The sequence below is a fragment of the Pelobates fuscus genome, chromosome 7 (genome assembly GCF_036172605.1).
Source record: "Pelobates fuscus isolate aPelFus1 chromosome 7, aPelFus1.pri, whole genome shotgun sequence".
NCBI classification, from domain to species: domain Eukaryota; kingdom Metazoa; phylum Chordata; class Amphibia; order Anura; family Pelobatidae; genus Pelobates; species Pelobates fuscus.
The window spans coordinates 132,464,908-132,491,046 of record NC_086323.1 but is presented as its reverse complement, the minus strand read 5'-3'; the positions used below and the strand labels follow the sequence as shown (position 1 = coordinate 132,491,046).

The 26,139-nt window shown below is 39.5% G+C and overlaps 1 protein-coding gene across 3 annotated transcripts in view; it reads right to left on the bottom strand.

Moving 5' to 3' along the window:
• The window catches only part of LOC134568240 (contactin-4-like), a 259,133-nt gene that overhangs the window by 111,854 nt on the left and 121,140 nt on the right, over window positions 1-26,139 (bottom strand). For 2 of the 3 annotated variants that reach the window (XM_063426673.1, XM_063426671.1), the window contains exon 1: window positions 1,074-1,375. The exons of the other annotated variant lie outside the window; for it this stretch is intronic. The gene's annotated coding sequence lies outside the window, so the exon portion shown is untranslated. Of the gene's footprint in view, window positions 1-1,073; window positions 1,376-26,139 lie in introns of those variants that run through there. 3 annotated transcript variants of the gene reach the window in all.

Genomic DNA, 26,139 nt, shown 5'->3' with positions numbered 1-26,139 from the left:
AAATCTCATAAGTCACAGTCTAAAGACACACAACGATACCTGTTTCTGCTCAGATCAAATACTTAGGTTAAATGGACATTGGAGACCAGTCTGTGTGTGTTTAAAGAGAGCCTACTTCTTACAAGCTCTGTCTACGCTACCTCAGTGACCAACCCTTGCAAGCATCCTCTGACCCAAGGCTTGAAAACTTTGGCCTTTAAAAGCTATTGCTGAACCTCAACTCCCAATACTTTTGTTAGAGCACAGCCACTGGAAAGCAATAGGAGATTACTATTAGAGCTCTAACTGAACAACTGGAGGCCAATTATGCCTTGCATTAACTAACCAATCAACTATATAGCTTGCCCATGCAGAAACATACATATCATATCACTATACCTGTATAACTTGACTTGCAGTAACCTGTATATAAACAAACCAGCCATATCTCTAAAGCATGCCAGACCTTTGTGAAAATGCATGTATAGACACACAATGGAATAATCTTATCCTCTAGCTCAGTCTCTACACCTTGCTGCCTCACTTTTGACCAACTGAACTATACAAGGTGTACTGACACTTCAATCAAAAACAGAACCCCCTGATTAATACAGTACAAATCCCTTTCTACTTAGTGTATAAAATGCTATTAATTAATAGACAGGTCAGTTATAGTTAGATGTACTGTTAGTACTTTACATTGATATATATATATATATATATATATATATTTTTTTTGTGTGTGTGTGTGTGTGTATGTGTATGCATACACACACACACACTACACATGTAAAGAGAGAAACAAAATATACGTGTTATATGCTATATACCCAGTTATCCCTCAATATTTATAAACAAATCTGTAAGCAGCGGTAAAATCTAAGTCGTAATGTTAAACTGTTTAGTCCTTGTAATCCTTTTAGAACCTTTATCAATATATCAATATAAAAACAAACAAACACACACACACCTCCAACATCAATTTGTTTAGGATGCATCGAATTATATGTTTGTATAGATATGTATTTAGACATAGATTAATACATACAAGATCCCCCCCCCCCCCCCCCAATGCAGAGTCCACAGCAGCCTACCGTGGCATGTACAAAGAGTGAGTGCAGAGCCATGCGCTGTATCCAGTCTCCAGCTGCTCACATTGTATCCTCAGCTCTGCCACCTTGGTCACACAGAGCTGCTGAGCTGGTGCCTGAGATGCTCTGAGACTGAGCTGCTCTGTGAGCCTCTCTCCACCAACCTCCCCCCAGGACTCACATAATTAGCACAGGAACCCAAGAGAAGAGGAGAGAGCTACAGCTGTGACAGGAGAGGGAGGGGGTGGGGGGGCAAAAAAAGAGAAAGGGAGAGAAAGTAGAAGGAAGAGAGTGAGAATAGGTGAGAGAGAGAGAAAGGAATGTGTGAGAGACAGAGAGAAAGAGGTAGAGCTTGGAAGAAAGAAGGAGAGAGGGAGGAGAAATAGAGAAAGGAGGGGAGACCACGAGAGGGGGCTTAGAGAGGAGGAGATGGATCAAGAAGAAGGAAAAGATTTAGAGTAAAAAAGGAACGAGAGAATTCAATGTATGGTATAAGGAATGAATGGGAATATTGGGGATTTAGGGATTACTTAGAGCATGGGAGGACTATCTGGTAGGTGCAGTATGCGCAGTTTATAGATCTGGCATGGAGAGTTGTGATACATCCATGGACAGGTGGTGGGGGGGAATTAAGCAGTACAGACATTACAGGGTATCTCTCTGATAGGGAGGGATGAGAATTCTATGGATATAATACAAGATACACTGTATAGAAAAGAAGGTTGCATCCGATCTGCTATGTGTTTATTGCTTCAGGTGATATTCTCCATGGGTAGAAAGATGCAGGTGATATCAGCCATGAATATAGATGAGCATCTGATGTCTGCCATGTAATATATAGCAACTGTTACCGGCCATGGCTGTAGAGCTGCAGGTGTTATCTGCCTTGGGTATAGATAGTAATATCTATCATGGGTATAGAGGTACAGGTGATATTTTCCATGGGTGTAAAGGTGCAGGTGGGAGCTGTAATGAATTCAGAGGTGCAGGTAATATCAAACTTTAGTACAGAAATGCAGGTAATATTTGCACAGGTATACAGGCGTAGGTAAGAGCTGCTATGGATATAAAGTATCAGGTTTTAATCACTATTGGTATACAGGTGCACATTATCTCTAAAAGATCTATACAGTATAGACCAGTATATATTGAAAATGTGCAGGCATCATCTGCCATGGATATAGAGGTGCAGGTGATATCTGTAAAGGGTATAAAAAGGTGTAGTAATATCTAGTTATATCTATAATATATATATACAGAGGTGAAGATCTGCAGGCCATACCTGCTATAGGCATAGAGGTGCAGATGATTCTGATCATAAATGTAGAGGATTATGTTTTATTTGCTATAGGTAGAGAGCTGCAGGTGGTATGCACAATGAATATAAAGCTGCAGGCTATAGATGCCATCTTTATAGAGGTGCAGGCAGGGCCGGATTTACATAGGGGTTAATGAAGCTGAAGCTCCAGGTCCATGCCCGTAAAATAAAATAAAAAAGATAGAAAATAATGATTATTCTTTTATTATACTACTTTTCACATGATCTTGCTTGTGCAGAGGGAATTAAGTATGTGAACATAGGAGGAAACCTGTGTGAACTGGCTGACCAGAAATTAGTTACAGTAAAGCTGACTTTGCCCACTGTGCAAATGCTCTCGCTATCTCTGTGTGGCATACCCACCTTAGTTCTACACACACTACATCCATCTTTTTGTCTGTCCCAGACTGTATACCAGGAGCAGAGGCGGCTCTTTAATTAGGCGGCCGCCTAAGGCTTTGCGCTGGCTGGGGCCTTGCGGCCGCCTAAACCACCTGTGGGCAAACTGTGTCAGGTCATCGGTCACTGACTGAGGACCTGACGCCAGGAGGGGGCCCGACGGCTTGCCCGGTATGCGGCCGGGTGCGAGGCCCCTCCTGGCTGACCGGCAAGCCACCGCAGACAACGGTCTGCAGCTCCGCAGTGAGCAGAGCTGCAGACCATGTGTCTCACGAAGACCGGCCAATCGGAGCGTTGCCGCGGGTTACCACAGCAACGCTCTGACATCTCGCGAGATTACATGGAAGCAATGGCCACCGGACCACCAGGGAGTAAAGGTAGGCTCACTACCCCCCCATTTTAAAAACTACACCTACTATTATCATAAACAGAGGAACATTATACTTATTGGCTAGTATTATACAATAGTACACAATAGCCAATAAGTATCATTTGAGAGAAGGTGTGTCTACCTGAGTTATACGGATGAGTGCCTTTGTAGAGGTATATGGGGTCTGTTTCGCTAATGAGGGAATAGATGAAAGGTTGGACTATTTCATAGTTTTAAAGAGCAAATAGGATCTATATTGGTAGTATGGATATTTGTGTGATCTGTTGGGTCTGTGGAATTTTGAGGAATATACAGAGAAAGCTGTCTGTCAGAGATCGAGAGGGAGGATAAATAGGTTTTGGAAATATTGATTTGTAAAAGAATTCTCAAGGTTTATGGATTTCTCATGGTTAAAATGATTGGAAGGTCTACTAGATGACGAAAAAACAGGTTTGTCAACAGCTGTGGCCCCCCCCATGCTCTATATTATATGGAAATCTATAAGGAATAATAATCTATTAGGAATAGTTGGTGGTAAAATCTCTGACAAGTTGCAGAGGGAAGGTGATTGTTGGGAATATGGGGATAAATATATATGCACACACACACACACTATATATACACATCTCCAGTTAGATGTAATATATGATACATGCATGGTATATTTGTAATTTTGTGAGAAAATTTAATGTATGTGAGTCTTAAAGCACTGCAGGTAGAATTTAGCTGGGTTTGAATTAATTTAACAACATACGTCGGGTAATGTCTGTTCGCATTATGCGCACATGCTCCTGTTTGTATATGACTCTGCCCATACAAACATACATATCTGTAACATCTCTTTAACTTGTGAAAATGAATATTCATATATTGAATAGTGAAATGATACTCATTTGATATGACATAAAAAATAATCCAATGGGATTATGAATAAAAAAAAAAATGCTTTCCCTGTAAAGATACCTTGAATTAGGTCACATAATTAAACAAATCCCTCCTAATACACCTTGTAAGAAGGGAGTCATAGCTTGTATATTGACTCCCACTCTAGTGCATCTAAGAGTAAGTTCAGCCAATCAGCTACTACCGAACAGCGAGCTGATTAATTGTGCGCAGAATGTCTCCTCTATTTATATCTCCACTGCGCTGAGACATCTCAACAGGTCTGCACAGCGCTGCTCACAATCACACAAAAATAGGTTAATTAAACACGATTCTGAGCAAGGCAAGATTCCGCTCAAGGAAAGGAAGCAAGATGAGACTGTACGCGCAGACAATGCTTCTGCTCTCAGCACGCACCAGCAGACACAAAACGTTACACACACAAGCATAGATACACATAAAGATACCTGCTTTAAAGTAGAGTTAAAAAAAAAAAAAAAAAAAAAGCTATATGCAATTACAAAAAAACAAAGCAAACAAAAAAAAAATAGAGAAAGGCAAACACACTGCTACATAGAAAATATGCATCAGACCTTGACAATGCCCAGAAGCCTTGGCTCCCTAGAAAGTTTATTGTCAACTGCTTCTTTCTGAATCTGTTGATGGATGCACTCATTTTCAGGCTTCCAAATATAGAATAGGTATAACTGTACCCTAAAGTGTACATTCATGCCTTTGATACACATAAACACATAAAAAACAAATATGTCCATATTTGTGACGATAGGCTTATGTGCGCATATGAAATATGGAGATAAACACATAGCATACCTAACACATAAATTCATACCTCACAAGTGTCCCTTTTTTAAGAAAGACGGTTCTATTTTGGACCCTAATCCCTCTGTCCCTCTTTCCCTTCTCGATGTCCCTACATTGTTGGCGTGTCCCTGTAAACATTCTACATGAGCATACCCCGAGGTATTTAATAGGAAATTAATTTAATATCCAATCATTATTTTGTAAATAATATGTAGTTGTAATTATATGTAAATATATTTTGTAACAGTTCTTACATTATAATGGGCAGATTAAGTTTTGAAATGTTGTCCTGCGGGGGTGGAGATGCGATTTGTTCACTTATTTCCTGTAGTGAATGGGGAATAGTACACAGATCACCTCCGAGCAGACTGTGGGACCAAAAACGTAGCCAGAACCAGGACATATATGTTTAGATTAGTGAGAATTACACTCCAGAGTGTCACCTGCTGCCATTTTAATGGCAGTGTCTGAAATAGCCGTGGTCTGGGACTAAAATCCCCACTGATTACAGGAACTAATTGGACATGTGTCTCTCAAAACTAGCATTACAGTAAAGTCATTTACTTAGCTACCTACTACCCTGACACACTATACATTTAACCTTACACTACACCATCACTAAGCATTACACTAACACTTCAACATATTAACCCTTGCACTACACTAAACATGAACCCATACAGTAACCCTTAAAACACTCATGAGTAATCCTTACACTACCTTAACACTTACACTACCACCAATTCTAACCTAAAAATGTAACGTAAAGTAAAATATATATTAACAGCAAAGTGTTTATTATTTAAAACAATGCAATCTCGGGATTCTGCAGACATATATAAACTGCACAATCTTTGGTCTTGTGGTTTATTATGATGTTTCCAGAACCTCTTGATGGCAATGTTTTTCCATAATACACTGTTCACCATTAAGTATTCTGTCTCCAGGGCCGTTTTTAACGCGGGGCAAATGGGGCAGCTGCCCCGGACCCAGTTGCTCCTGGGGGGCCCTAGAGCACCTGCCCCATGGGCCCCTCAATTTGTGCAGCCCCCATGGACCCTAAGGAGGCCCCTCGGGTGGCCCAGGCACTAAGGGCCACCCGGTGAGCATGTGTCAGCAGGGGCCCAGTCGGGCGCTGTGCCGCTTAAACAGCGCGACCGGGCCCCTTCTTGTTCGGCAGCGGCTGGGAGCAAGTGAGTGCCGCTAGTCACTTCCTCCCACCGGAGATTAGACCCGCGCGGCGGCGCGGGAGGAGGAAGGCAGGGAGGAGGGGAGTTCTAGAAGATCTGTCAGTGTATGTGTGTATGTATGTATGTATGTGTGTCTCTGTGTGTCAGTATGTCTGAATGTGTGTCAATATGTCTGTCAGTATATATTTGTGTGTCAGTGTATGTGTGTGTCAGTATGTATCTGCGAATGTTTTAATGTCTGTCTGTGTGTGTATGTGTCAGTATGTCTGTCAGTGTGATTGCGGGTTGGGCATAATTTGGGGGGGCAGGGGGGGGTGGAGAGGGAAAGGGGGCCCAAGAAAAGGCTTTGCCCAGTGTCCTATTCATATTATAGATGACCCTGCCTCTCTCTATATAATATATACACATATATCACATGTAGTTAGTAATATTTTGACCCTAGAAAGTCATAGGTTCAGCTCATTCAGCTTATGTCAAAATCTTTTCTGAATTTTTCTGACAAAAAACAGATTTATCGGCACCCAAAGCCAAACTCTTGTGTTAACTCTCATATCACCAAAAAAAAAAGTCCCCTAATAATGCAGTATGCACGTTTTATTAAAAGTACTTTACATAAACTAGTCTAAGACATTTCTGTCCATATGACAGCACTTCAGAAGTGCTCTCCTCTGTACATGGCAACCTAGGAGGGCTTGCTGGTATGGATGTCAGTCAAATATAATGAATGAACAAAAAAACAAACAAAAAAAAAAATCACCAATCTACACCCAAAAGTACTAGGTAAAAAACAAAAAACTGAAAATATAATCTAAAAACCGTAATTTATAAATTAACATCTTCCCATGGTTACTTTCCCAGTTGAACAGAAAATATGTATATATAGTAAAAAGGGATACAGTTGTACCATCTGAAATAAAATATGAACAATACATAGTGTGATATCGCCCCAGCATTATAAAGTGCTACAGGGATTTTAGTCAGCCTGATACACATGTGGACACACATGGACATCATCATGTGGGCATCATCATACATCCACCTCCAGATTGCATACCAATTACATACCAATTTAGAAAGATATGCCCCTATAATAAGCTTTATTGTTTACATTGCTTTTAATACTTGTTGCAATAAATCTTAAGTTTTCATCATTGCTCTCCTTTATCCCCAAGAGTCACTCAGATTCAGATTCATAGATTTACCAAGTATGTAATCAACACAAACATAAATATAAAACCATGACTACGGAATGACGAAAATTAAATATTGAATACATAAACTGCATAATGATAAAGTCAGCAATAGTTCCTTACCACCCATCCCCCATGAAAATGTAAGTTCTCTATTGCTTACTGTATGATTTGGAGAGCACAGAAAAGAATCAAGAAGAAAAATAGCAACAATATACAAAATTCTATATATGAAAAAATATATATATAAAGTGAAAAATGCACCTGTTTACTTAGGGATGGGTAGGGGAGGAAAGGTACCCCATGTACAATTAATGGAAAACAAAAGGAAAAAAAAGAGGTAAAAGGTGAAAGTAGTCATGCCTGGTAATAAAACAATCCCTGCATAGGCAGATCCATCTAGATGGGTCACTATGTAGAAAGTGAATGTGAAACTGTTATCCTGTTCCAGAAGTACAATAACTAAGTACCACGGTGTATTGTACATTATATCAATATATGGTGGAGCGCTCTCAGGCTTTAATCACATCATGCCTATATATTCCGCCAACAATACGCTTATAAGTACTAGAGATACACAGGCTAGTTATAGTTGCGAAACGGTAATAGCTAAGGAGAGTTTCAGTATAGTACAGACAGGTATCAGAGCAAGACATATGATGCTTGATGTAATCTAACAGGGCCGTTTGAAGGAATTTGGGGGCCCCAAGCAAAATGAACATGGAGGCCCCCCGCAACCCTATCCCCATCCCCCCACAAAGCCTACAGGAACCACAGCATAGCCATACAGTTAAAGTTCACCCACACTGTATATAAATAAAAAAGTTTTACAGTGCAAATACTGCTGTTGCATATACTGTGCATAAAATGTGAACATTTTCAACAATTGAACATTTGCAAAAAACACTACTGTATCATAAAATCAAATATACATTAAAAAGTGCACAATAACTAAATCCAACATACTTAAAACACACACACACACACACACACACACACACACATACACACTAACAGACACACACACACTCACGTTAACATTTTTCAGTTCTCACAAACATGTGCAAATTATCTAAAACTGCTCCCCCGTGTCCTACTTACTCCCCCCTGCCCCTCCCTGTGTCCTTCTTACTCCCCTCCACCCCTCCATGTGTCCTTCTTACTCCCCTCCCCCCTCCATGTGTCCTTCTTACTCCCCCCTCCCCATCCATGTGTCCTTCTAACTCCCCCATCCCCCTCCCTGTGTCCTTCTTACTCTCCCCTCCCCTCCCTATGTCCTTCTTACTCCCCTCCCCCCTCCCTGTGTCCTTCTTACTCCCCCCGTCCTTCTTACTCCCCTCCCCCGTGTCCTTCTTACTACCCCCACCCTGTGTCCTTCTTACTCCCCTCCCTATGTTTTTTTTACTCCCCCTCCCCATGTTTTTTTTACTCCCCCTCCCTATGTTCTTTTTACTCCCCCCCTATGTTTTTTTTACTCCCCCCCTCCCTATGTTCTTTTTACTACCCCTCCCCCCCCCCTATGTTCTTCTCACCTCCCCTTCCCTGTAGCGTGGTCAAGCTCCTCTTCCTCCTGGCTGTCAGTCCGGCCGGGTACCGCGCGGTAACAGGAGATTCAGTTTCCTGTTCCAGGCCGGACTGAAAGGAAGTGAGCACTCAGTAGGCACTTCCTGTCAGTCCGGCCGGGAACAGGAAACTGAATCTCCTGTACGGACTGACAGGAGGAAGAGGAGCTCGGCCATGCTACAGGGAAGGGGAGGTGACGAGAGAGAAGTGCTGCAGCCGCCTGAGGCTCTCTATAGAGCGCTCAGGCGGCTGCAGCCTTATAGGAAGCACCGGCTCTGCTTTGGGCCCTGGGCCAACTCAGGGGCCCCAAGCAATTGCTTGGTTTGCCTGTCCGGTAGCGACGGGCCTGCAATCTAAAGTGACCTGCGTCTATCATATCTGACAAGTAAAAATCCCTTATATGGAAAAATAGCATAAAGTACTCCTGACCCCTGAAGATTGTAATTAAATAGGCTCTTGATGAGATCAATCAACAATCAAACTAGTATTAAATAAACAAAACTATGATACATAGAAAGGACAGGTAGAAAGAAATATCAGCTGTGAGTGACCAAACACTGACAACCTACATACTAAACCTCTCTCTCTTATAAACTAGCTAAAGAGCACAAGATATTACAGAATAGTTAAGGAAAAAAGTGCATAATGTGCAAAAAAGTGCTTGTCGCGTGCTCGGCAAAAAGATCAGACCCACATTTCAGTGCTAAATGAATGGAGCTTCGTCAGGGGCCAATCTGAAAATTATGATCTGTGTGAATATAATGGTATGGTCCATATATGCCCCCAGGTATTGGCAGATGAGCTCCTTGAGAAACGAGTAGGGAAAAAACTTTATCATGCCCACCTGGGGGAGACCCATCTCATAGTATATTGATGTAATAGGGACGCCCTACTATTGCTATTAGGTATAAATATAGAACACCTGCAGGGCATGTATGCATGATGTCAGGAGGATCCACCTTCTATTGTGACCCTCCATCAAGCATCTGTTTTGTTTTCCTTTGGTTGAATAAGTATTGGGATTAAGTCCTTAAATAGCCCTGGTCTGTCTATTTAGCTCAGTTTGCCCCAATTTTTACTCTGGAGCTTCCATTTTTTTAGTTGTAGGTACCCCTTGTAGGAAACTGCCTACACTGCTTACAGAAAAGTTTGGCCCTGGGAATCAGTCTAAGGTGCTGGTTAGATGTGGAATCACAACAGCTGAATAGCTATCTGTTGACCCCCTTTGCATCTTAATACTTTATGCATGTGCATACATACTATCGCATACCATGTTCCAGAGCAAAATCATGAGAACTGAAAATCTAACAATCTGGACACTTCTCCGCATTGTTAGCAATCTGCCAAAATGTAGCAGACATTAACTGGCTACCTACCAGCATTTAATGCATTAGTCACCTGTCTCTAGATGGATTCTTATTATAGAGTAATCACATTTAAAATATATATATATATGTATTAATACAAACACTGGCTAAATAATCCACTGGTTGTTGCATGTAGTAGGCTTCAGGCTTTCATATCCTAGCCTTATAGACTAATGAGAAACTCACCCAGACTTTAAATGGCTAACATTTCTATTAATGTTTCTATGGATTTATATAACACATAAGCACGGCAAGCCCTGCCTCTGTGTGCTTGGAAACTGGGAGAGATATAACAGCGGGAGAAGGAAGAAATTAATTCACCATTAACTCCTTCCGGAGCTGCAGAACAAAGTACTATTTATTAAATGAGATCCAAATGGTTCCACGTGGCTTCTAGAATGATTTTAAGCAATTTTAGATTTGTAGGAGATGTGAAAAACTTTATTATTCAGATATCTGGAGAATTTGCAAGGGAATCCAAAATAGTTGAGTTGAAAAAAGATTATTTTCAACTATTTTTCAGATCAGCTACTTTGGCCTAAATTTTGCAATACATTTGTCAGTTCTCCTTAAATCCCAGTTTAGGTTATAGATACAGATTCTAAGTTCGGTTTAAAATATTTTCTCATGCCGCAGTGGGCACCTCTCCACCGGTAAGTTCTATTAGTTTGTTTATGCCTACAAGCGCCATGCATAGATAGAGGATTTAAAAGTCCCTTGCTAACAGAACCTGGACCTCGATTTAATAAACTTTCCAAATGACTCAATACTGTTATAAAAACTTTCCAGATGATTTATCTACAGAAGTCATAATTCAAGTATATGGGAATTTTTCTAGATAAATAATATGAAAAGTTTTACTAACAGTATTGAATCAGTTGGAAAACTTATTAAATCAAGGATTTGGTTAGCAGTTTCCAATTATTTACAGTGATCATAATAAAAAGCATAACACTTAGGGCCCTGTACTAACCAGGAGCCAATCAACTGCACAGCCTTTTTTTAGAACTTACATTGAGGTTTCTGGCAATCCAATTAGTTGGACTTTGTCATCTTTGATTAATAGCCGGCAGGTTGGCTTTATGTATGGTTGTCACTGACATGACAATATAAAATGGACGATACATTCTTGAAGTAATACAGCACACAGAATCAAAAGCTCATATCTGTATCACTAGGCAGCTGGATTTTTTTCTCAAGGTAAATAGGGTTGATCTGCTGGAGGTTATAAGGTTATCGCTGTTGAAAGAGTCATTAAAAAGAATATTTTAGGTTTAGATCTGAGTAGGACATACGCATGTGACAGGTCCTCTTTCTAGAGCACAAAACCCCATGGGAATATATCTTAGATCTAAGGGATTGGCCAACCACAGGAGCCTGCGAGCCATGACCCCTTAACAATGTATTACTGACACCTATATTTGGAGTTTTATAAATTGTATAGAACTAACGTTCCAAAGGTCCCTCTTCTCTATTGCCAAAGCATAGAATGCTAATTACAAAACAGACCAGTCTGATTTAGGAATAAAGGTACTGTTATACCGTCCTTTTAATTATTTATTGGGGTAGGTCAGTGGGGTACCACTCACTTTACTGCTTAATTTGGATTTCTCTATCTTTTCAATTCCCCTCCACAATGAGTTAACGTATATAGGGGAATATTTCAATATGGAGAGAACAAATATGGAGCTTTTAAAATATACATCTTTTGAAAAAACGAATCAGGCTTATACAGTGTAAAAGGCTTTTTGTAATACACTGCTTCAGCTAAGTTGGCTCATCTATAGGAAGCACCAATTTTCATTGTTGCACAGTGTGTTTCCTTTAGTATGTTTACTTTATTTTTATTTATATGTTTTGAGTTTACTGAAAAAAGATCAAATAAGAAACATTTATATGTTCTATTTTTTTTTTTTGGAGGCAATCCCTTTTGGTATTCCCTTTGTGGGCACACTTATTATAAATATTGGTCATTCAGATTACATGTATGTGTTGGCCCTGTCCTAAGATTGAAAGTGACACTCCAAGCACCATAGTGCTTGGAGTGAAGTTATGGGCCCAGGAGCTCCCGGGCGCTCTCCCAGTGTAAGTAGTCAAACTGTTTAAGAATGATTTCACATCTTCTCTGGGGTCCGACACTTGCCTTGTCTTGTGCAGCTCAAAAGTTGCCTGCTAGATGACGCAGGACTTAGCTCATTGACTGAGAGCGCTCAGCTGACATCGGTCTTGCTTGAGTTTCTAGGCTTTAGATAAGGAAGAGGGGAGCAGTGCCACACAGACGCAGGTAAGTTGTCAAGCTTCCTCAGCAGAGCAGTACTCATTGGCTGACATTTTCAGCTGACACACTCAGCCAATGATTCGATCCTGGACAACAGGTCTCAGCTGAATGAAGCTGCTGAAGCTACTTCTAGAAACTTCTGGTTCCAGGGATAGTGACGTTGGGTGCCTGAAAAGGTAATTTCTTAAACTGTTCTTAAACGGTTTGACAACTTACACTCTCCTTATAACATGACTACTACAGTGTCATGCAGTGCTTATAGTACTGGATATATTATTATAAAAAAAAAAACTAACCCTAATTCTAATTTAAGAATTAAAAAAAAAACGAGTAATATAAACCATACATAACAATGAAGCACAAGGAAAATAATGCATTCTTGGTGTTCATAGGATGTTTATGAACAACCTTAAAGGGTCACTATAGTGCCAGGAAAACAAAGCAGTTTTCCTGACACTATAGTGCCCTGAGGGTGCACCCACCCTCAAGGTCCCCCTCCCGTGGCTATGAAGGGGTTAAAACCCCTTCAGTTACTTACTTTAATCCAGTGCCGGGCTCCCTCGGCGCTGGTGACCTCTCCTCCACGTCCGACGTCAGCTCCGACGTCACTGAAGCCGAATGCGCATGCGCGGCAAGTGCTGCACGAGCATTCAAAGTGTCCATAGGAAAGCATTTCTCAATGCTTTCCTATTGACGCTCTGCACGATGGAGGCGAAATTCGTCTCCAGCGTCGCAGATGCGCCTCTACTGGCTTTCCGGAAGACACCCACTAGAGGCTGGATTAACCCCAAATGTAAACATAGCAGTTTCTCTGAAACTGTTATGTTTACATGTGAAAGGTTAAAACCTGAGGGACCTGGCACCCAGACCACTTCATTGAGCTGAAGTGGTCTGGGTGACTAGAGTGTCCCTTTAATTTATGTTGTTTAATAAGATAGCTCCATAAACTTATTATTTTCCATATAATACACCCTTCACTTTTGCTTATAAATATATATCTAGGTATCTGTTGTATTACTACATTTTCCCTATCCTACCTACAACCATGTTTTTTAAAAGGAAAATTCACTTCTTCGGCTTTGGGTTACTGGAATGCTCTCTCAGGCTCATTGGTGTCACTTCCAGCCATATTAGCCCCAATGAATATTCCTGGCGCTAATTGGAAAGCACATTCAGCTCGATGTGCGAAATCAGATGCTAGCGTATTCAGCAGTCGTTGTGATGTAACCTGCCATGTAAGAGATACCTAAAGGTTTATGGCTGTGAAGACTGTACCCCTAAGTAAAGCAAGGATAAACTGGTTTTAGCTTGGCAGGATATATTCTTTGTTGCATTTCACATACATATACTCATGGGCAGAACGTGTAAAATGCCTTATGTAGGAAATTAATTAATTGTTCAAGGTGTAATCCTCTAGCATACAAATTTGACAAATGTCCAAGAAACACAGTTTGGGTATTAAAATCCATCAACAGGTAGAAAGTCATCTACAAGGAAATGGATCTTCTCCGTATGGTCACTTTCGCAGTGACATTTTGACATTAGCTATTTAGGCATTGTCTAAATAATGCAAGAATTGGGATGAAATGGAAAGTTAGCATTAGTGATTGCATTTATGCTTAGTTTTAAAGACAGAACTTACGGTTAGAAATAAAGGTTACTAATTTGGTTAAGAGTTAAAGGCCTATTATTAAGGTCCGGGTCTACGTCATTATCGGGAACATCAAGTTTCATTCAAGCATCATGATTTAGTCTCATCACTTAAACTCTACCTAAATTTAGAGCAGAAATGTCTCTGACTCAGCATTGTTGCACCATGTAATTCATTATGGGGGTACCATCTTTTGTTCTACCAGTGGACATTTTAGACGATTAAGCAAGAGTGGCCGACCCTATAAATGGCATGACGAGCAATGATGGATTGTATCAACATGTGTGGGAACCTGTACTGCTACTATGTTGCAAGGAACCCACTGACTGCACATACGCCGACTATCTTGGGATGGAACCGTGACTACAGAAAATCGCTGACAGTGCACAATCATCAAATGCTATTGTTAGCATTTGTGCAGGCCAGCTGGAAGAGGGAAATCTGCAGGGCCTGCAAAACAGTGATTACATGCTGTAAAAGCCTACCTAGGGCGTAGAAGTATCATGATGTGGCCACAGATAAAAGGATGTTATGAGATTGAAGAAGACATATGAGGTTTTGAGATGGGAACTTGTACGCTTCCTACATTTACATCTGAAAGGGAGAGCTATGTTTATACATGATAGTACGGTAAAGGGAATTTCATATTGCTTGTCAGTAGAACTATAACATCATGTCGCATATCAGCAGAAAGACATCTGCAGAGCAATTTACTAAATTATGATAATGAGAATAGCTTTTTTTTTTTTTTTTTTTGCTCCAGTGATAAAAAAGCAGCAGTAGTCAACCTTAGAAAAAAAAATCTTTGTTATTCTCGGTCATTCTTATTTTTGTTATTATTTAATATATAATGACAACAGGTTTTGCAGTTTTGCAATATTTTTGGGTAAACTTTCAAAGTGATTTTTTTTCATAATAGTAATAAAAATATAAAAATATTATATAATATTAATTAATCTTAAGACTTAATGCAAACATAAAAAATCATTTGCAAATGTTTCTCCAAAAATATTAAATTGAGGCTATAATTCATACACAATTTTATCTAGACCCTTGGGCTTTTTTCCTACTTAGATCAATTGAAGACATGATCTACTGAGAGCAAAAACATTTTAACAAAATCGCTTTAGCAGCTAGAGGGGCTTCGGCTCAATCGTGATTACAAGATACTGTGCCATAGAAATTGTTTACTAAAATGTAAAGATAATTACTTAAAGGACCACTAGAGGCACCCAGACCACTTCAGCTCAATGAAGTGGTCTGGATGCCAGGTCCCCCTAGTTTTAACCCTGCAGCTGAAAACATAGCAGTTTGTTATAATAGCTTTGTTTACACTGCAGGGTTAATCCAGCCTTTAGTGGCTGTCTCCCTGACAGCCACTAGAGGCCGCTTCCGCGATTAACACAGAGTAAATCGCACTTATTTGGCGCTGGACGTCCTCATAGAGTCCAGCATCAACAAAGATCCCCATGGGAAAGCATTGAGTAATGCTTTCCTATGGGCAGGTTTAAATGTGCGCGCGCCTCTGGCCTCACATGTGCATTCGGCTACACTCGGGAGCTGACGTTGATGGGGGAGAGGTCACCAATGCCGAGGGAGCCTGGAGCTGGATTAAGGTAAGCAAATAAATGGTTAATTAACCATTTATTCGCCGCAGAACGGGGCCTTAGTCACCTAAACGGACACCGAGGAACTATCTTTAAAAATTGTAACATGAACGCATCATTTGACACACTTGTGTTACACTCAGGGCTGTGAAACGGCAGTCCCTGCAAGTCCTGTAAACAACGGGCTGGACTGCAGTAATTTGGGCAGGTGGGTCCGCCCCTTTGGGCAGAGCCAGCGACCCGCTCTATTTGGTGTACAAATTTAGATTGTTTTTTATGAGTCCTTAACAGTTGAAATTGTTCTGCTTCCTGTCTATAGACAAACAATTTAAATAAAGTGTTGTGTTGCTGAAAATGGTGCAAAGTGCTAAAAGACAGGCAATCACCACAGAAACCAGCACATACATTCCTTTGGTGACCCGTTTCCTTTTACATCACTAAACTACTAAATCTAACAAATTAGAATTGGAGTGGTGATATAAAACAATCAGCTGAAATTCTTCTACTCAACTCATAAGCACAACTTGGCTACTTTGGGCTAAATGTTGTCATTTGGATTTCAATTTGCTACAGTTTATTATTTCATAAAATTCAGATTTTTGTGAATTACCATGACTGTTTGCGGGTTTTGGTTTGAATTAGCTATTCACCAAACAGAAGAGCTGAATTCCAACAATGAGATGAAAATATGGCTGCAATGTATTCATACTGCCCCTTGTGGTGAAACAATATATAGCACATAAGAAAGCAGTATTCCAAATTCTTCAGATTGACTGTTTGTCCTCCAGCCAGCTCACCTCTGCAACAGGATCATGAATAACTGCTTTCAGACTTTACACATTTAAATAGGATGCTGTTCCATATAACAGTTTTCAGAAAGCTTTTAACAATGACTAGAACATCAGAGACTGTGCCTCTAACACCATAGACCGCAACCTTTCCAGACTCTGATAAAGCCTGCAGACTAAATGTGTGTAGGGTAAATGTGGTAATCTGTGCTGTGATTTGTGAAGGCTCACATAAAGCTGTTGCACTTTCAATGTTTGCCAAACCAGCAAAGCTTTAAATTGTCAGTTGTGGTCCGCAGCTTGAAGATAATACTATTTTTCATTGTACAAGATAAATCTTACAATACAGCATGAGGTTTTAAGGTTTTGCCTAATAATTACATGTGTTTTTTGTACTTCCTAAAACGATTTGATTCTATATATGATTTATCTATCTATCTATCTATCTATCTATCTATCTATCTATCTATCTATCTATCTATCTATCTATCTATCTATCTATCTATCACATTAAACTAAGTTGCATAACATAGCATATGGTAACATTGTGATATACTTTTTGTTATAGGGTGATAGACATGGGCATCCTTAGCAAGTGACACCCACAGAAACCACTTTTCTTTCAATTTAAGTGAAAGAATATTCGGGCCCATGTAAATCTTGGCTTGCCCACCTTCTCTAGCTCCTGTGTGTCTCGTTTCTAGCCTCACAGTCCTGATTTAACAGAGGGTCACATTGTCTAGTATTATCCCTCAGTTGTCATGCTTCTCTGCAACTCCGCAATTAAATTAATGGTGCAATGTTTACTGAACTGATATTTTAAGCAGTGCATGCGCTCTGTTGTTGAGTCATTCACTGGCTTGTAGAATGCATGGGTGGCTGGCTGACATTCCATTACAGAATGCCTTGACCCTAGCATTCTTGTTTCATGTTGATATATATGATGCTAGGACATGGTAGTGGGGGATATCTGTCAACTCCTAGCTCCATCATACAGGACTCCTAAAGGATACAGAACCTAAGGATGCAGAACATGAGGCTATCTTTATACCAACATAATATATATATATATATATATATATATATATATATATATTTTTTTTTTTCTGTTATTTTATCCTGATTTAAACAGTTTGCTTAACTAATATTACAATGGATAATTATCCACCATACCCAACCTTTCCACAATGGCCAACAATGTACGTGGAAGGTTAAAGCAAATTGATAGAGCCGCTGTAATTAAGTTCGAACAGCTACTCAATGCAAAACACTGATTTTCAATTGTTTAGAACTTTTAATTGCGATGGCCAATTAGCAGCACAGATTATCTATGTGTGTGTGCTTGCATGTGTACAGGTGTAATTCTGCAGCAAGCTGTAGTAATGAAATAATTACTTGTTCTGTGCATTATGTGTACAGGAATAGTGCAACATAGTACAAACCTTTTACAAGAGAAAAGAAGAAGCTGTGTATATGAGTGAGCCTTAATGATCGTAATGAGATGTAAATATTTATTTACATCTTTATGTATGCCAAGAATTACACATCAGTCTCTGTCCGAAAGACTAAATGTTTGCTACAGCTATTACTAAATGAAAGCAAGGCTGGATTATCCCTGGAATTTATGGAAGTGAAAATGCAAATAGAACAAAACAAAAATATGCTATTTATATAGATTAATTTCTACTCCTATTAATAGTAGTTTAAAGCCTGCTGTAGTTGTTATGGTGTAAGTAGTAGCTTGCCATTGTATGATGTCAACCTGTTTTAGCACGGTTTGGCAACTGACCTGGGTCCTGCCTAGTTCCTTGTGCCACATCTGCTGAATCCAGTCCTCTCCAACAGGAAAAGTCAGATATCACTTTAGAGCAAAGGAGGATAACAATCATTAGCTTAAAACATCAACCAATGATTGAGGTCCTGCATTGTTTCTGATGTGTTCTAAAGTGACATTCAGATTCTACTAGTGATGAAAAACAGAAGCAGCAGACACGATACAGAGAGGAACCCACGTAACCATGCTAAAATAGATTGACATCTTACTGCACCCCTGGCACCAAACCACTACAGACTGATGTAATGGTTATGGTGATTGGAGTGTTCCTTTAAATGCACATTATTATGTGTTTTATTGATGTGGAAATTTGTAATACACACATAGACAGCAAACATTGGAAACTCTTAAAAAAATATAGGCACATTACAATAGAACATGAAACAAAACACATGGTCTGTATCTCCTAAAGAGAGACACTGGGGAGGTCTGAAGTAGGAATCAGCAATTTGTCCCAGAACATGAAGCACGTCATATAAACAATATAATGATAATCTGCACCTATCTGTGTTAGTCTACATTTCAAATTCCCAGCAGAGGGTGACTTACCATTGAGAATGTTCTTTAGAATGCATGACTGTTTTCTTCCATCCAATCAAGAGCATTATAACCATTATTATTAAACTGCAGCATTTTCCTTACAATTAATTAGAAGATTTCAAAATATTAAAAGCTACATGCAGCCCTGCGTATTGGAATCATTATATATCTACATGCAAAAATTCTCAATCACTGAGCACAAGTTTCAAAGCCCCGGGGTAATCAATTTTTTATGTTCACACAATTAAAAATTTTAAACTGACAAAATTATTTTCCACTCTGTTGTTTTTCTGTAAATTGCTCATCATTAATGATTCCACCCCCTCGCAGAAATACCAGCTGAGTGGATCCCCCTCTGCTATTAATGACACTAACAATGAGTCTTGATTTCCCTCTTAGAGAACTAAGCAATGAGAGTTAGCTCTTAATGACGCGTACACTTAAAGCTGAGCGCCCCCTATGACTGACTCAAGCATTAATACTAGTATCTAATGTCTCTATGATTAGACACGCCTGTACTGAGATCTAATGCATATCCCAAACTCCTAGAAATAAAGGCTAGTGTGGTTTCTCTTTAGAGACTCGATGAATTGCACCACTGCCTCCCATGGAAAGCAAATAAGATCTGTATCCTTTCCTCTTTGGCACTAGTAATGAGACCTGTATACCCTCCTCTTATGGGTACCAAGAATTAGGCCCTCATCTTATTGACCCCAGGAAAGAGACCTGTATCCTCTCTTTTCAGTCCATTACATCTTATCAGTAGTCACTACCTCTCTCCTTTTAATAGCTACCATGAACTATGTTTCTATTTAAGGCATATTCTTTCTTTAATGGGAATAGAGGGCGACTGGTCCCTGACTTGGGTTTTTTACTCACTAGTTTGACATTCCTTTTTCTCTGGCACCAGATATCACCATAGTAATCCTGTCATTGCCTGCTCTCTCCCCAAAGTCAGTATCAAACCCCTTAACCCCTTAAGGACACATGACGTGTGTGACACGTCATGATTCCCTTTTATTCCAGAAGTTTGGTCCTTAAGGGGTTAAAGGGACACTAGTCACCCGAACAACTTTAGCTTAATGAAGCAGTTTTGGTGTATAGAACATGCCCCTGCAGCCTCACTGCTCAATCCTCTGCCATTTAGGAGTTAAATCCCTTTGTTTATGAACCCTAGTCACACCTCCCTGCATGTGACTTGCACAGCCTTCCATAAACACTTTCTGTAAAGAGAGCCCTATTTAGGCTTTCTTTATTGCAAGTTCTGTTTAATTAAGATTTTCTTATCCCCTGCTATGTTAATAGCTTGCTAGACCCTGCAAGAGCCTCCTGTATGTGATTAAAGTTCAATTTAGAGATTGAGATACAATTATTTAAGGTAAATTACATCTGTTTGAAAGTGAAACCAGTTTTTGTTTCATGCAGGCTCTGTCAATCATAGCCAGGGGAGGTGTGGCTAGGGCTGAATAAACAGAAACAAAGTGATTTAACTCCTAAATGACAGTGAATTGAGCAGTGAAATTGCAGGGGAATGATCTATACACTAAAACTGCTTTATTTAGCTAAAGTAATTTAGGTGACTATAGTGTTCCTTTAATTGTTCCTTCTCCTGGGGCAGTATGATCCTCATGCCTATTTCTCCTATTACGTAAAAATGGGCAGAGTATAGAATATTTGATACTGTCCTAACCTAAATATCTGAGGAAAGGGATTAAAGGGGTAATTATTTCAGATGGCTTAAAGGTAGACAGACAATGTAATAGAGCAGCTAGAAATGCTAGCAGAATGCTTGGTTATATAGGTCGAGGTATTAGCAGTAGAAAGGGAGAAGTGCTACAGAGCACGGGTGAGACCTCACTTGGAGTATTGTACGCAGTACTGGAGACCGTATCTTCAGAAGGATGTTGATACTTTAGAGAGAGTTCAGAGAAGGGCTACTAAACTGGTTCATGGATTACAGGATAAAATTTACAAGGAAAGGTTAAAGGATCTTAACATGTTTAGCTTGGAGGGAAGGCGAGACAGGGGGGATATGACACAGTAAAAGAGTAAAGTATATTTGAAAAAAGAAAAAAAAAAAAACCACCACAACAAAATGGGCATAGTCTTAAATTAGAGGGGCAAAGGTTTAAAAATAATATCAAGAAGTATTCGTTTACTGAGAGAGTAGTGGATGCAAGGAATAGCCTTCCAGCTGAAGTGGTAGAGGTTAACACAGTGAGGGAGTTTAAGCATGCGTGGGATATGCATAAGGCTATCTTAGATATACGATAAGACCAGGGACTGATGAAAGTATTTAGAAAATTGGGCAGATTAGATGGACGGAATGGTTCTTATCTGCCGTCACAATCTATGTTTCTATGTAATATTACCCTCTGTCATTCCCAACAGCACCTTTACAAAGGCACTTTTCTGCTCACATGACCACACAGACAGCTCTTTGCCAAAAATGCGACAGAGAGGGTAGTGCAACTAGAAGACTCTGCCCTGAAACAACCAAGCATAGACAACAGCACTATATGGAACTTCCTTAAATTAACATGGGACTAGACTATAACAACACTACTTTCATCTCACTGTGACACACTATACAAATCACAGCATTTTGTCTGATATTCCACAATATGCAAATATATGGAAATACAAAAAATATTATAGTACACACAACTGTGACATTGAACCTTCAGCCAATGGACAGTGCTGTAAAATACTATGCCCATGAAGGAGTCCAGAAACAGTGCCTAGGCTGGATAACAGAGGTTCTTTGAGTTCATAAGATGATTGGAGGCTAGGTCTCAAACCCCTCCACAAGCCATCTAGTCTTCTCACCTCAAGATGCAAGGTGATGTTTACTGTTCTTCTCAGTAACACTAAATAAGAGGAGACATGAGTATTCAATGGTATGGGGAGGACGCTTCTGTCTCTAGATGGGCCGAATGGTTCTTATCTGCCGTCACATTCTATGTTTCTATGTTTCTATGTTTCTATGTCTCACTTCCTCATCTCTTAAATCAAATGATAATCTTCCCTCTTAACATTCACCTGTCTATCCACCACCAACTACTGTTCCTTCCGGTTTTGCCCCCAACAGTTTTTGTGTTTTGTATGTCAGTCTGGCAACTCTCCCTCCCAATTATTTTTCACTCCTTCCAAGAGCTGAAAATGCAAAATTCGGATATGTGTTCAGTTGCCGTCTTTGTACAAGTGACTGAATGCAAGTATAGGGGTGTAAGGTGCAAAGAAAATGCACGCTGAAGCCAGGATGCAGGTGTGAACAAGCAAAGATAACCAATCATGGGGAACTGAGAGGCAAAAGAAAGAGAGAGGGGAGTAGATGAAAAGAAAAGAGACACATTAGTTAATGGCAAGCGAAAAAAAAAAGGAAGGATTAGGGAGATAGAGCAACAAAGAGAAAAATTAGCTAACAGGGAGAGTGAATTAAAAAAAATGAAAGGATTAGGGACACAGCAAGCATGAGAAAAATGTGTTAATGGGAAGAGCGAGAAAATAAAGGAAAAGTGAGAAAAGTTACAAGGGACAAATAAATGCAAGGATTAAAGGAAGCAGAAAAGAGATATAGTCATTCATGGGTGAGGGACAATTGAAGAATTATAGACAAGAGAGAAATTAGTTGAAGGAAAGAAAAATATTGGATTGGTGTGTCAAAGCGCTACTCTAAATATTTCTACACTACAACTTTCATCATGTAAGCCAGCTTTTGGCTGAAAATGAATAATGGGGGTTGTAGTCCAATATTATCTATGGAGTATAACTTAACAACTGGATTATAATAAAGAGGACAACGTGCTACAATGAATCACAATTTAACAAAAAAGTAAGTTCTTACTGGGTATGTCATTGCAGTGCAGTGTGGGTTAATGGACCTCATTTACTAAGTTCATATATTTCGAGTGTTGGGGTACAACAATATAATCCTAAATCTTCTAAGGAAACGCAGGATACTATGCACTGTTCCTCCCATCACTCTTTCTGTCTACTGAATCTTGAATGCAGTTACCAACATACCCTGTAACCCTAAGATACCCTAACAGAACATCTGTTCTAACCCTAAAATGATCCTGACCCTTAATAGGTTTTGCTTAGAATAAGAACTTAACAGATATAATACTGAGCTGACCTGAATGTTCTTAGGAACTCGGAAAGGGGTACAGTCACAGTGTTTGTATAGAATAACTAATAATATTTTTAAAAAGCTCTGGGGATTTATCAAATTGTACACCACAAAGACTGTAACGAGGCAAATAGAGGGAGCGAATATAGCACCAGAGAGGAAATAGAAAGCATTAGTATCGGGAACATGATGGTAGGAAGGTGGGGTTATGTATCAAACAAAAAAATTGAGTTTTGATGACTGCTCTGTGTTTTGGAGAAGAGCTGAGTCTTAAATCAGGTTCTTATGTACACCTGCTGCAATTTGGTAGACGTGAGAAATGTTACTAATATAAATAATATTCCTCAGGTAGCCATAGCACAACTTTAATAAGGAAAGCATATGAAAAATACATACTGCAGAGCGTCACCTGGTAAAATATATGTTTGGGCTATGGGTTTTTCCGAAATATCTCTTATTAAAACAGTGATAGAGTAGCAGTAAATACTCTCGTAGTTACCTAATGGACAAATCAACCACAATTTCCAGGAAAGGTAAGGAATTCTATAACCAATATTACTGTTATGTAATCCAGCGAGAGAATGCTAGGATGCAAGTGCTAGTTAGGATTGTGTTTAGAAAAAATAGGAATAATGAAAATCATTCACTAATATAAAACATTAAACCAACCAATCTGATTTTCTCTCATCAAATTGGCTGATTTTTTTTAAGTTGAGTTTCAGCTGCAAGTCCTATTAAAACGTAAGGTACAATGAAAGTTGTTCATTTGTGTTCCAGCCACAAGACTGGAAGGGGGTGAAATTTTATGGAGGGGGAATGGAGGCATTCTGACATGTCCCCCTATAATATTTCAGGCCCCATCTGCTGCCCGCAGATAGAGGCGCTGAGGGAATTGGCCTATCCCATTATTATTATTATTATTATTATTATTATTATTATTATTATTATTTAGCCCCACCCATTGTTAATGGCTGATTATATGGGCATGTCCACCCTCTATTAAAACTCAGCCCTCATCCATTGTCCATGGTTTGTGACACTGAACTGGCATTGTTATATTCTCCCCTTAGTATTACCACACCCCACATGCTGTAAGAAGGATGTACAGTACAGTAAACTGTCAAATGGTAACAATGCCATGTTTAAAGAGTTAATTAACACTACCGGGGAGTCCAGTCAAATCTGAGTAAAACAAATCCTGTTCTGCAGTGGGTTAACCACTTTACAACCAAAATGCAGGGATGGGGAACCTTTGGCCCTCCAGATTTTTTGGACTACATCTCCCATAATGCTCTTACAGCCATAATGCTGGCAAAAGCATCAAGGGAGATGTAGTCCACATCATCTGGAGGGCCAAAGGTTCTCCACCCCTGCTGTAGAGGAACACATTACTCTGCCTAAATCTACACGTCACTGCTATAATGTCTGCCAGTGTGCTGAAAATATAATCTCAGCTCTTTTCAAATAGTACAGCAAGTTTCAATGGGCCATATATTTCCTACAATTAAGAAGGGGGAGGAGTGAATGGACACTACCATTTTACTGTCAGCATTATATTAGCAGTCCAGATAATGATAAAAATTGTGATAATAGTTTTAAATACCTTTATTTTATAAGTATGCAAATGAATTGTATTACTGTATTACCGCTGAACTGCTCATAATGCCGCCAAGGTCCTTACAGATACCTATAAGCAAGATATTTTTTTTCTTTTTTTATTGTAGACCATTTTTATAAGCTTATTGTATATTTTGTCCAACATGATTTTATATATTTTTCTATTTCTCTGAGATGCACCTCCCTCCCTGTGGGTACCTTTTAGTGTACTCAGGCCTTGGAGTTTGATAAAACATCCAAATGTTTGAATTAGCATGTTTGTGAAGCATTTGTTGTTGTGTTTTATGTTTTGTATCTTACTTATTGTATGTAAAATCCTCATGGTCGTGGAGTCCAAAAACTGGTCAAAGAAGAGATGGTTAGAATGATATCTATTAATGCTCAAGGTCTCAATTCCCCTATTAAAAGGGGCGTCCTGTATGACACCCTGATAAGAGAGAGGGTTTAGATGGGATTCATACAGAAGAGCAGACAATTGTGCAAGTATCAGAAACACTTTACAATATATTCTGCTTCTTAAGGGGGAAAAAGAAGTGTGGGGTTTCCATTATTTTTTCTCATGATTTAAATTTTCAGTGTCAATATGAGAAATTAGAGCCGGAAGGGAGGTTTATTATCTTGGTAGGACGGCTAAATGGATTGGATTAAACCCTGGTGAATATCTATCTGACTAACAGAAAACCGATCAAAACGTTAGTCAAAATCTTAAAATTAGAAGATCCAGTCAAGAAAGGGAGAATAGTAATTGTGGGAGATATTAACTGTGTAGCAGACACATCTATAGACAAGCAGTTGGGTCTATCGCAACGGATGGACAAGAATCTAACAAAACAGGCAGCTTTGCTGAATAGACTGAGTAAAAAATATGACCTGTATGACTGCTGGAGACTGTTCCACCCAAATGATACACATTTTACACATAGATCTGTACCCCACAGGCAGGGACAGACTGGGGAAAAAAATTGGCCCGGGTGTGTAGAGTGTGTGTGTGTAGAGTGAGCTGATTGTGGTGTGGTATTGTTTAAAAAGGTCAATTTCATTTGTGTTTGTGTTGTAATATGTGTGGCTATTATGGACTGTAGAGAGTGTATGTATAGGGGGCATAGTGTTATAGGGGATGTAGCGAGTGTGTGCATACAGGCTGTAGTGTGTGTGTGTATAGTTGATGTAATGTGTGTAGGAGTTATAGAGAGTGTGTGTTTAGAGAATATAGTATGTGTTTGCTTATAAGGAATGTAGTATGTGCATAGGGGATTCAGAGTTTGTATGTCAGGAATGCAGTGTGTGTAGGTGGTGCAATATGTGTGCTTAGGGAATCTAGTGTGAAAAGGTCCCAGAGTGTGTATAGGAGATCTTGTGTGTGTGTTTGTGTGTGTAGAGGATTCAGAGTGTATATAGGGATCTGGTGTGTGTATTTGTGTGTAGATTAGATGATCCAGAGTTGGTTAAGGGATCTGGCATGTATCTGGAGCATAATGTGTTTAGTGGTACAGTGTGAGGGGCGCTGTAGTGTGTGTGTGT